This window comes from Fukomys damarensis, unplaced genomic scaffold (genome assembly GCF_012274545.1).
Source record: "Fukomys damarensis isolate Sample0158 unplaced genomic scaffold, DMR_v1.0_HiC HiC_scaffold_39, whole genome shotgun sequence".
In the NCBI taxonomy this organism is placed as follows: Eukaryota; Metazoa; Chordata; class Mammalia; order Rodentia; family Bathyergidae; genus Fukomys; species Fukomys damarensis.
In genome coordinates, this window is record NW_022900951.1 from 124609345 (window position 1) to 124620307 (window position 10963).

A 10963-nucleotide genomic window follows, 5' to 3' on the forward strand; every position below is an offset into this window, starting at 1 on the left:
TTGAGATGGCCACATTGGGCTCAAGCAGGCAGCCACCTCATCACCCCCAAGTGGTCTCATCTGGGCTCAGAGCCTGGCTATGGTACTGCCTGACTACTAGCAGGTGAGGGAGGGCCTTGGGACATCGGTAGCCCCTGATCCTGGCTTGGGCTCCAAGTCAGGCATGCACAGGGACATGAGCCTTTGTTGCAGATGTTGGGGTGCTCATGGGCAGTGCTGGAAGTACAAGGACCTTGAGGCTTCGTGGTGTCACCAAGCAGGATGATCAAGGTGGAAGAGCCCCTCATTCAGATCCCACTGTTGTCACTGGCTGGCCATCTGCCTCTGGGTATGTTACTTCGCCGCTGGGCACCTCAGTTTCCCCAACAATAAAATGGGGCTACTTGGAGGACTTGTAAGGCCAAGATGAATGTGATGGGCAGGTTCATGTCAGCTTGGCTAAGGAGCGCGCCCATGCTAGTCTGGGTGTGCTGTGAAGGTATTTTGTTGCTGTGGTTACCATCCACAATCAGTGGACTTTAAGTGAAGATTGATAATTCTTGATAATGTGGTGGGGCTCAGCCAATCATCTGAGAGCCCTTAGCACAAAGACTAAAGTTTCATTCTACTTCAAGACTAAAGCATTAGCTCCTGCAAACTTCAGACTCACTAGGTAGGCCCGGAATTGTGCAAGCCTTTACTATATCTTCACATGTTTCCTGCAGGCTCAGTTTCTCTGGAGAGCCCTCCCTGATACAGTGAGCAACTGTACAGTGCTTGGGATGGCACCTGACACATAAGTATGACTCAACTGACCATAGAACCAGTGCCTGGCAACTTGGATGGGGCTGGGGCTGGAGCTAGGAGAGAGTGACAGTGCTCCACCTGTCACTCAACCCCGAGGAGACTGTATGCATCTAGCCAGGTTCTCCCCTCAGTGGGGTCTGAACAGAACCTCCCAAATCTCAGGAAACGGCTTCCAACCTAAACCCGGACAACAAAAGACTGGAAGGAGATGCCCAGAAGATGACCACGCACCTGTCTCTCACTTTAACGAGCTATCAAGTCTGCTTGTTCAAGTGCAGGGGATGAGCTGGTAGCCTAGGGTTGTTGGAGCCTGACATTCAGAGTTGCACTTGAGTTCCCAGGGAATATCAGTAAGGCTGGTCCTCAGACTTCACCTTGAGCAGCCATGTCCTGGAGAGCACTTCTATTGAGATGCCAGCCCTTTGCTTGATCCTCCCGAGCCAGGCAAGGAGCTCACTACCAGCTAAGCCAGCCAGTCAATTTGTGCATTGGTCTGTGCTATTTCTCTCACCTTTAGGGCTTTCTTTACTAACTGAATAGATTTTGTCTGGATGACCTTGAACAAGGCTTTTCACTTCCCTGAGCCTTTGTTTCTTCTTTTGTAAAATGAGGATACTGAATTTAACTTATGAATTATAGCACTCTTCAAAACCCCTAGTTCTGCCTGATACTCTGTGAATAAATTTCAACCTACTTCAAATATAGCTGGGAAACACTGATCACCACATCACCCTCCTTAACATTCAAGGCATACATTATATAATGAAGGCTCTGAGAAGTCCTGCTGAAAAGAGAACTACTTATCAGCACTTAATCCCATAGCTCCTGAATGATTTTCTGTGGTGCCTCAAGCTTGTTAAGCAAATGCTCTACCACTGTTCTACACCCACAGCTCCAACTCCCAAGTTATTTTTGGTCTCAGAATCCTTTTTGCTTGAAATAGCTACTCACATCTGGCAAAACGTGTACTCTATAGAACACATTTCTGTAACTGTTGGACTCAACAGACTTTAAAAGACCTCCCAGATCCAGCACGTTAGGATTTTCTTAATTACCATGCAACTCATCAACCCAGATGCCTGCCTATTAATTTCATCCATTCACTGGGGTGTTGGGGATGCTGTGGCTCACAGGTTCTGGTTAAGTGCAAATAGCTGTAGCCACAACACCCCTGGAAGTGGCCCAGAGACTAAGGAGTAGCACATTGAAATGTCTAGGTTTGACGCTCTGCCTACAGATGAGCTGTACAGTGGCTCAGCCGGTTTGGCAGGCTGGTGTCCACCAAGAAAGCTTTGCAACAGTGGATCTTGGCTATCTGGGGGTTTATACATCATTTCAAAGAGCCAGAAAAGTTGCAGGAGCTCTACCCAGAAAAATACACAGAAACACACGCATACATGCACACAACATTCAGCACCCAAATCCAAGTGCCTCACAGTCAAACTGAAGCCCTCTCTGTCTTCTTAGAGATGTCTTGACTTGAGAAGCCTTGGAATGACTTGGAGCTGCTGGATGGGGCTTACCTATGACAACTCTGATCCCTAAGGAAGACTGGAGACAGCTGACTTGTCCAGTGTGACATCAGGAAGGGCAGAAGTGGAAGGTAGCCTCAGTCCTTGTCCTAGAGCTAGCATTCTGACAGCACCCTGGGACAGGTGCTTGCTTTCTCTTCTCCTGGCCTGGCTAAATTCAGAGAGCCACAGAAATTATAGGAGTACATTGGACAAAAGAGCCAGCCTGGGGCTCCTTCTGAAGGATTTAAGAATGGTCAGTATTAATCACCAAGATAGCTTCTTAGAGGTGGGGCCCTGGGCTGCGATTTGAAGAATGTGGATTGTGGCTTGGGCGGGGGTCCCAAAACCAGCTGTTGTTTGCATTAGGGTAATCTTGGGCAGAGGTTTGGGGTGGGAAGGGGGCACATTTGCAGACTAAGAGTGGCAGTAAGAGGGAAGCCAAGTATGGGTCAAGCAGAGGGTAAGTGGAACAGACCAAGGCACAATCCAGGCCACAGAGGGCAAACAACTGTGCATGCAGTAAGCATCCCAGGCCCTTGTCGGTGAAAGGCCTGTATGCACCTGGCCCCACAGGCAGGTAAGCAGGCAAAGCTCCCAACTCATTCCCTCCAGAACTCCCCAGTCAGCTGTGGAGGTTCCCCATGAGCCTCCCCCAGCCTTCGCCCCACCCTGACTGCCAGCAGCAGGCACAGGTGAAGCTGGGGCTTTGCAGAGGAGACTGAATCATCCTCTGGGGGCTTCTGCAATCCTGCCACCTCCAACCTCCCACCCACTTCCCTTCCTGCTATTCCTCCTCCTGCTTCAATCTTGGGAGTAGAAGGACTGCTCAGTCCCTGTGGCCCATCTCCCCAGAACCCCAGTCCTTCTAGAAATGCTGCTCTGCTCTGGCCGTGCCACTTTCCCCACACCCCACACCACCCCAACCCCTGCTTCCAAAGCTGAGACTACCAGCAATCTTCACTGTGTTCCATGCTCCCTTTGTCCCTGAGAGAGAAACACGGGCTCATACCCCTCCTTCCTAACCTTCTCCAATATCAGCCGGGCCATCCAGCTGCTCACTCTGTCTCCAAACCTGCACAAGCCCCAGAAAGCAGAGTGCGAGGTGACCCCTTGCTTGTGAGTCTGGCTATGGGGAGAGCAGCCCCGGTGAGGCAAGTGCCTTTGCCCAGCGGCAAAGGAGGGAAGCCAGCTCGGGAATTTGCCTGTCACACCAGCTGCCAGGGAGGGCTGCCTGACCTTCCAGGGCTGTCCAAGAAGTGGTGTCTAATCCACCTCAGGGCCATCCTGGGGTGAGAAAAAGAGCAGCCGTCCTCCAAGGGTGTGACTGTTCCCAGATGCCAGGACCTTGCTGTGGCACACCTTGGCATGCCTGAGGGAGAGACAAGGGAGGCAGGCATTCCGGGCACCGCATGGCACCGGTGGGCTGCACCAGCGTGGACATGGCGGGGACCTTCACAAAAGCCATTGTCACAGCAGTGGCTAAACTGAGGGGTGGGGAGGCTGAGAGGGTCTGAGGGGGGCCCAGGGATCCTCTTGGAGTTTATATTCTAGGAAGAAAGGGATAAACAAGAGATAAATTAAGAGAATAGCTGAGCATGAAGGTACACACCTTCACTGCGAAGGCTCACACCATGAAGGGCCGTTCCTTGTGCCACTCAGCCCACCCAGCTCCCCTCTTACTGCAGGGAGCCTCTGGCCTTGAGAAAACAAAATGCTGTCACTTCTTCCTCCAGACATGCGAGGTCCGAGGTCAATCAATCCAGAGCCCCCTTCGGGGTGGGGGCCATCCTCAGTGCTCACAAAGGCATCATGGAGAGCCGCCTTGCCCTTGCCAGGCCATGGTCCCTGTGGTTGCCCACCCACTTGTATCACCAGACACAACATTGCTGAGAGCCGCCCCCATTGTGCCCTCAGTATGTTCCTCCTTCCCCCGTTGTATGGCAGTAGCCTTGCCCTGCCCGTGGGGTACACTGCCCACACCTTTGATCCCCAAGGGAGACCCGAGATAGCTTACTTGTCTAGAGTGAAGTTTCCTGCTCATCTCCCACCCACTCATCCGGCTCCCTAACTGGAGGCCAAACAAACCTACCTGCAGTGACAGGGAGACCGAAGCTCTCAAGTGGCAGCTCCTGAACTGCACCCACTCCCCTCACTACATAGTGTTCAGTTCATGCCCATCCCATTCCCTCCTCCTGCTTTTAGCACACACGCTATCAGCATGCCCACTGGTGAGCTTGTCCCCAAGCACTAGCTCACTGGTCAGTCTCCTCCTTCTTGGCCCAAGGCAGAGGAAGCCCCTACCTAAGCTGGGCTGAACTGGCCCTCTTAGCTGGTTTCTTAGCATGAGAAAACCCAAACGGAGCAGTTGGTCACTGCCATTTTAAGTTCAATGGACTCCTCACTAGTGGTGACCCTTGGTGGGAGCATTTTCATCCAAGAAATGACAAACTCATTCAATTCTGCAGAGACTAAGCTGTCAGGGACAGGATTTAGAAGTGCACAAGTGGGTCCCTGGGAGTGATAGTAAGCAGGCCCACTCTTTCATCTACCCCTTGATCTGCAGGTTCCAGCTATTGGGGGAAAAGTGCCGTATATTGGCCATTGGATCCACTGCATCCTGGGAGGCAGAAATCCAAGCCTGCAATGCATTGTCCCCAAGCCAACATCTCTGAAAAGTCTATCTTGAGACTACTGAGTGATTAGGTACAAGGTCAGGCCAGGGATCCCTGGGACCACTGTTATCCTTTCCCGTGAAGTGTGTCCCTTGTTCTGAGACAGTGCTCTGTGGGACACCGTGTCCACAGCTCAGGCATTCTGTGGGCTCTCAGATAATGGTGCTGATGGAGGACAGGAAATCAAACTCATATCTGGAGTAAGCATCAATTATATGTAGCACTAATTCCTGCTCGTCCAAAGTAGAAAGGGCCCAATGTAATTAACCTTGTAGCAGTGCGTGTAGACCGAATAAGGGATCTCTTCGATGCCACAGAAATCATATATCCAGAGATCATCTGGATTCAGTTGGATAAGAGAGGCTCCTCAAGGAGAGCAGAGGGGCTAACAGAATCCATGGAATGGCTTCTCCACACTGCCAACTGAGTGTGCCCTCTGTGGGGAAGCTGTCTAGTAGACAATAATATAAGACACACATAAAGCACCACCAGCTTTGTTCCCATCCCCATGGGTTCACAGCATGCTCTTCTCCAGACCCGCTTTTTGGTATTGGGGATTGAACCCAGGAGCTCTCTAACACCAAACTATATCCCCAGCCTTTTAATTTTTTTTTTGTTTGAGATACGGACTTCCTATGTTGCCCAGATTGATTCTGAACCTGCCCTTCTCCCAGTTCAGCACTTAGGTAGCTAGGATTACAGGCTTTCTTTCCCATTCCCTCTACCTCCAGGTGTTTCCATCTCTGATTTGTCAAGCATCTTCCATTGTTCTGCTTTGGGTTTTTTTTTTTTTCCTGGCTTCTATAATAAAGTACCACATGTATAGATAGGCTTACAGTTCTGGAGGCTGGATGTCTGAAATTAAGGTGTCAGCAGGGTTGATTCCTTCTGGGGGCCACGAGGGAAGGCCTCTCTCCTTGGTTTGTAGATGGCCATCTCATCCACATGCCTCTTAACACCACCTTCCTTCTATGTGTGTCTCTGTGTCCAAATGTCCCACTTTTATAAGAACAACAGTTATACTGGATTAGGGCCTCCCCTACCCCAGTATGACTTTATGACCTTCCAAATAAGGTCACATTCTAAGGTTAGGTTTTGAACGTAACTCTCAGGAAAGGAGTCCGGGCTGGTGACAGACCTCTCCACCAAGAACTTCTGAGCACGGATGTCAAAGAAGAACCGGCAGCCGGGGCCTGTGCCCATTGTAACAATATGCTGGTAGGAACTTATTGAGCGCACACCAATGCCACCGTCTATATTACACATGGGTCGGACCCCGGCATTCAGGTGACCTTGACCCAGATCCAATAAACAGACGAGTCCGGGCTGGTGACAGACCTCTCCACCAAGAACTTCTGAGCACGGATGTCAAAGAAGAACCGGCAGCCGGGGCCTGTGCCCATTGTAACAATATGCTGGTAGGAACTTATTGAGCGCACACCAATGCCACCGTCTATATTACACATGGGTCGGACCCCGGCATTCAGGTGACCTTGACCCAGATCCAATAAACAGACATGAGACTGAGCCCACCACCTACAAGGAAAAGTCATTGCAGTAGGTCAGGCACATATTTTGATGGTCAAAGAGCAGGCTACAACAGTGCTGCCTGGGCAGGGTGCTATGGGCTCTCCACAGGTGGAAGCAGCCATCCTGGGACACTGGTCCCAATTCCTGCCTCTTGTCACTGAAGGCCAGGGCTTGCACTTTGGTGTTGCCATAGTGGATACTGGATCCAACGATGATCACTCTGTGTCTGGGATGCATGTGGGCATACACTGGAAGCCCCTGCTCATTGTGCCCCACTGCCGTTTTAAGTTCAATGGACTCCTCACTGTGACCCTTGGTGGGAGCATTTCCATCCAAGAAATGAGAAACTCATTCAATTCTGCAGAGACTATATTGTCAGGGACAGGATTACGAGGCACAAGTGGGTCCCTGGGAGTGATAGTAAGCAGGCCCACTCTTCCATCTACCCCTCGATCTGCAGGTTCCAGTTATTGGGGGAAAAGTACCGTATATTGGCCATTGGATCCACTGCATCCTGGGAGGCAGAAATCCAAGCCTACAATGCATTGTCCCCAAGCCAACATCTCCGAAAAGTCTATCCTAAGACTACTGAGTGATTAGGTACAAGGTCAGACCAGGGATCCCTGTGACCACTGTTATCCTTTCCCATGAAGTGTGTCCCTTGTTCTCAGGCAGTGCTCTGTGGGACACCGTGTCCACAGTTCAGGCATTCTGTGGGCTCTCGGATAATGGTGCTGATGGAGGACAGGAAAGCAAACTCATCTGGAATAAGCATCAATTATATGAAGTACTAATTCCTGCTCTTCCAAAGTGGAAAGGGCCCAATGTAATTAACGCATCACCAAATGGCTATTGGTCCTCTTGAGTGATGGTGCAATATCAGGGACTCAGCCTTCTTCTCTGCCACTGGCGAGCTGGGTGTGTGGTCTTGGCATCAGATCAGACCTGGTGAGAAAAAGCACAGTGCTGTCGGCTCCACCTCAGCCCCTAGCCCTGCCATGCGAGCACCTCATTTGTGGGTTTATTGCCTGGCACTGGAGACTCTCCTTCTCCAACAGCCCTTCTGGATAAGAGAGGCTCCTCAAGGAGAGCAGAGGGGCTAACAGAATCCATGGAATGGCTTCTCCAGACTGCCAACTGAGTGTGCCCTCTGTGGGGAAGCTGTCTGGTAGACAATAATATGAGACACACATAAAGCACCACCAGCTTTGTTCCCATCCCCATGGGTTCACCGCATGGTCTTCTCCAGACCCTCTTTTTGTTATTGGGGATTGAACCCAGGAGCTCTCTAACACCAAACTATATCCCCAGTCTTTTAATTTTTTTTTGTTTGAGATAGGGACTTCCTATGTTGCCCAGATTGATTCTGAACCTGCACTTCTCCCAGTTCAGCACTTAGGTAACTAGGATTACAGGCTTTCTTTCCCATTCCCTCTACCTTCAGGTCTTTCCATCTCTGATTTGTCAAGCATCTTCCATTGTTCTGCTTTGGGTTTTTTTTTTTCCTGGCTTCTATAATAAAGTACCACATGTATAGATAGGTTTACAGTCCTGGAGGCTGGATGTCTGAAATTAAGGTGTCAGCAGGGTTGATTCCTTCTGGGGGCCACGAGGGAAGGCCTCTCTCCTTGGTTTGTAGATGGCCATCTCATCCACATGCCTCTTAACACCACCTTCCTTCTATGTGTGTCTCTGTGTCCAAATGTCCCACTTTTATAAGAACAACAGTTATACTGGATTAGGGCCTCCCCTACCCCAGTATGACTTTATGACCTTCCAAATAAGGTCACATTCTAAGGTTAGGTTTTGAACGTAACAATTTGGAGGGAGGGCATAATTCAACTCATAACAACCAGCTAGGCCAACCGCTGCTGTCCAATAGTCCATCCTTTTGTGGGCCATTCCTCCTTCTAGAGCCAGTTAACCACCAACCCTACTGCTTACAACTCCATGCCCTAAGATTATTTCTCTTTAACATTATCCTTTAGGCCACTGCTGAGAAGAATTCGATGTAGTAACAGTCCTTTTTGTCCAGTTTTCACCAATCCATCTGAAAAGTAGGCCCAAATTACTCTATTATCCATCACTTGATCATAGGGAAAGACTATTCATTAATCAGCTTTCCCATCATGATAAAATAACTTTCCATTGGTCCATGGTCACTTAGCTCCATTATTTCTGGGCCTGTGGCAGGTAAAAAACATCATGGCAGAAAGATGTACTGGAACAAGCCGTTTGCCTCATCATGTCAGCTGTAGGGAGAGGAGGGGGAGAGGGACAGAGAGAAAGAGGAGAGAGGAGGGACGGAGAGGGAGAGAGGGGAGAGAAAGCCAGAAAGACAAGAAAGAAGACAAAGGCAAAAATATACCCTTCTGGGATAAGCCCTCAGTGACTCACTGACTCACTTCTTCCAAGTAGGCCGCACTCCATACTGTTTCTACCACCTCCTTACAATCCACTCAATTACCCTAGTGGAAAGGGCCCAATGTAATTAACGCATCACCAAATGGCTATTGGTCCTCTTGAGTGATGGTGCAATATCAGGGACTCAGCCTTCTTCTCTGCCACTGGCGAGCTGGGTGTGTGGTCTTGGCATCAGATCAGACCTGGTGAGAAAAAGCACAGTGCTGTCGGCTCCACCTCAGCCCCTAGCCCTGCCATGCGAGCACCTCATTTGTGGGTTTATTGCCTGGCACTGGAGACTCTCCTTGGGTTTATTGCCTGGCACTGGAAACTCTCCTCCAACAGCCCTTCTGGATAAGAGAGGCTCCTCAAGGAGAGCAGAGGGGCTAACAGAATCCATGGAATGGCTTCTCCAGACTGCCAACTGAGTGTGCCCTCTGTGGGGAAGCTGTCTGGTAGACAATAATATGAGACACACATAAAGCACCACCAGCTTTGTTCCCATCCCCATGGGTTCACCGCATGGTCTTCTCCAGACCCTCTTTTTGTTATTGGGGATTGAACCCAGGAGCTCTCTAACACCAAACTATATCCCCAGTCTTTTAATTTTTTTTTGTTTGAGATAGGGACTTCCTATGTTGCCCAGATTGATTCTGAACCTGCACTTCTCCCAGTTCAGCACTTAGGTAACTAGGATTACAGGCTTTCTTTCCCATTCCCTCTACCTTCAGGTCTTTCCATCTCTGATTTGTCAAGCATCTTCCATTGTTCTGCTTTGGGTTTTTTTTTTTCCTGGCTTCTATAATAAAGTACCACATGTATAGATAGGTTTACAGTCCTGGAGGCTGGATGTCTGAAATTAAGGTGTCAGCAGGGTTGATTCCTTCTGGGGGCCATGAGGGAAGGCCTCTCTCCTTGGTTTGTAGATGGCCATCTCATCCACATGCCTCTTAGCACCACCTTCCTTCTATGTGTGTCTCTGTGTCCAAATGTCCCACTTTTATAAGAACAACAGTCATACTGGATTAGGGCATCCCCTACCCCAGTATGACTTTATGACCTTCCAAATAAGGTCACATTCTAGGGTTAGGTTTTGAACATAAGAATTTGGAGGGAGGGCATAATTCAACTCATAACAACCAGCTAGGCCAACCGCTGCTGTCCAATAGTCCATCCTTTTGTGGGCCATTCCTCCTTCTAGAGCCAGTTAACCACCAACCCTACTGCTTACAACTCCATGCCCTAAGATTATTTCTCTTTAACATTATCCTTTAGGCCACTGCTGAGAAGAATTCGATGTAGTAACAATCCTTTTTGTCCAGTTTTCACCAATCCATCTGAAAAGTAGGCCCAAATTGCTCTATTATCCATCACTTGATCATAGGGAAAGACTATTCATTAATCAGCTTTCCCATCATGATAAAATAACTTTCCATTGGTCCATGGTCACTTAGCTCCATTATTTCTGGGCCTGTGGCAGGTAAAAAACATCATGGCAGAAAGATGTACTGGAACAAGCCGTTTGCCTCATCATGTCAGCTGTAGGGAGAGGAGGGGGAGAGGGACAGAGAGAAAGAGGAGAGAGGAGGGACGGAGAGGGAGAGAGGGGAGAGAAAGCCAGAAAGACAAGAAAGAAGACAAAGGCAAAAATATACCCTTCTGGGATAAGCCCTCAGTGACTCACTGACTCACTTCTTCCAAGTAGGCCGCACTCCATACTGTTTCTACCACCTCCTTACAATCCACTCAATTACCCACCCACAAATGGATGAATCCATTGGAGAGATCAGAGCCCCAAAATCCCTACTCTTTAACTTTGCTGCATTAGGGAGCAAGCCTTCAACACATGAGCCTGTAGGGGACATTTAAGACCCAAAGCATAATGCCCCATAAGGTGATGGGTGTGAGCTGAGGAAAAGATGTTTCAGTGCAACAGATGTATGTGATATGAGGCCTGAGCTATCTGCTTGTATAATTTACTCAAGCCTATAAGCCTTCGTGGATCTAAAGTTAAGTTCTCATTTTTGTCATATAATGGATTGCTGGTGTGCTTCCCTG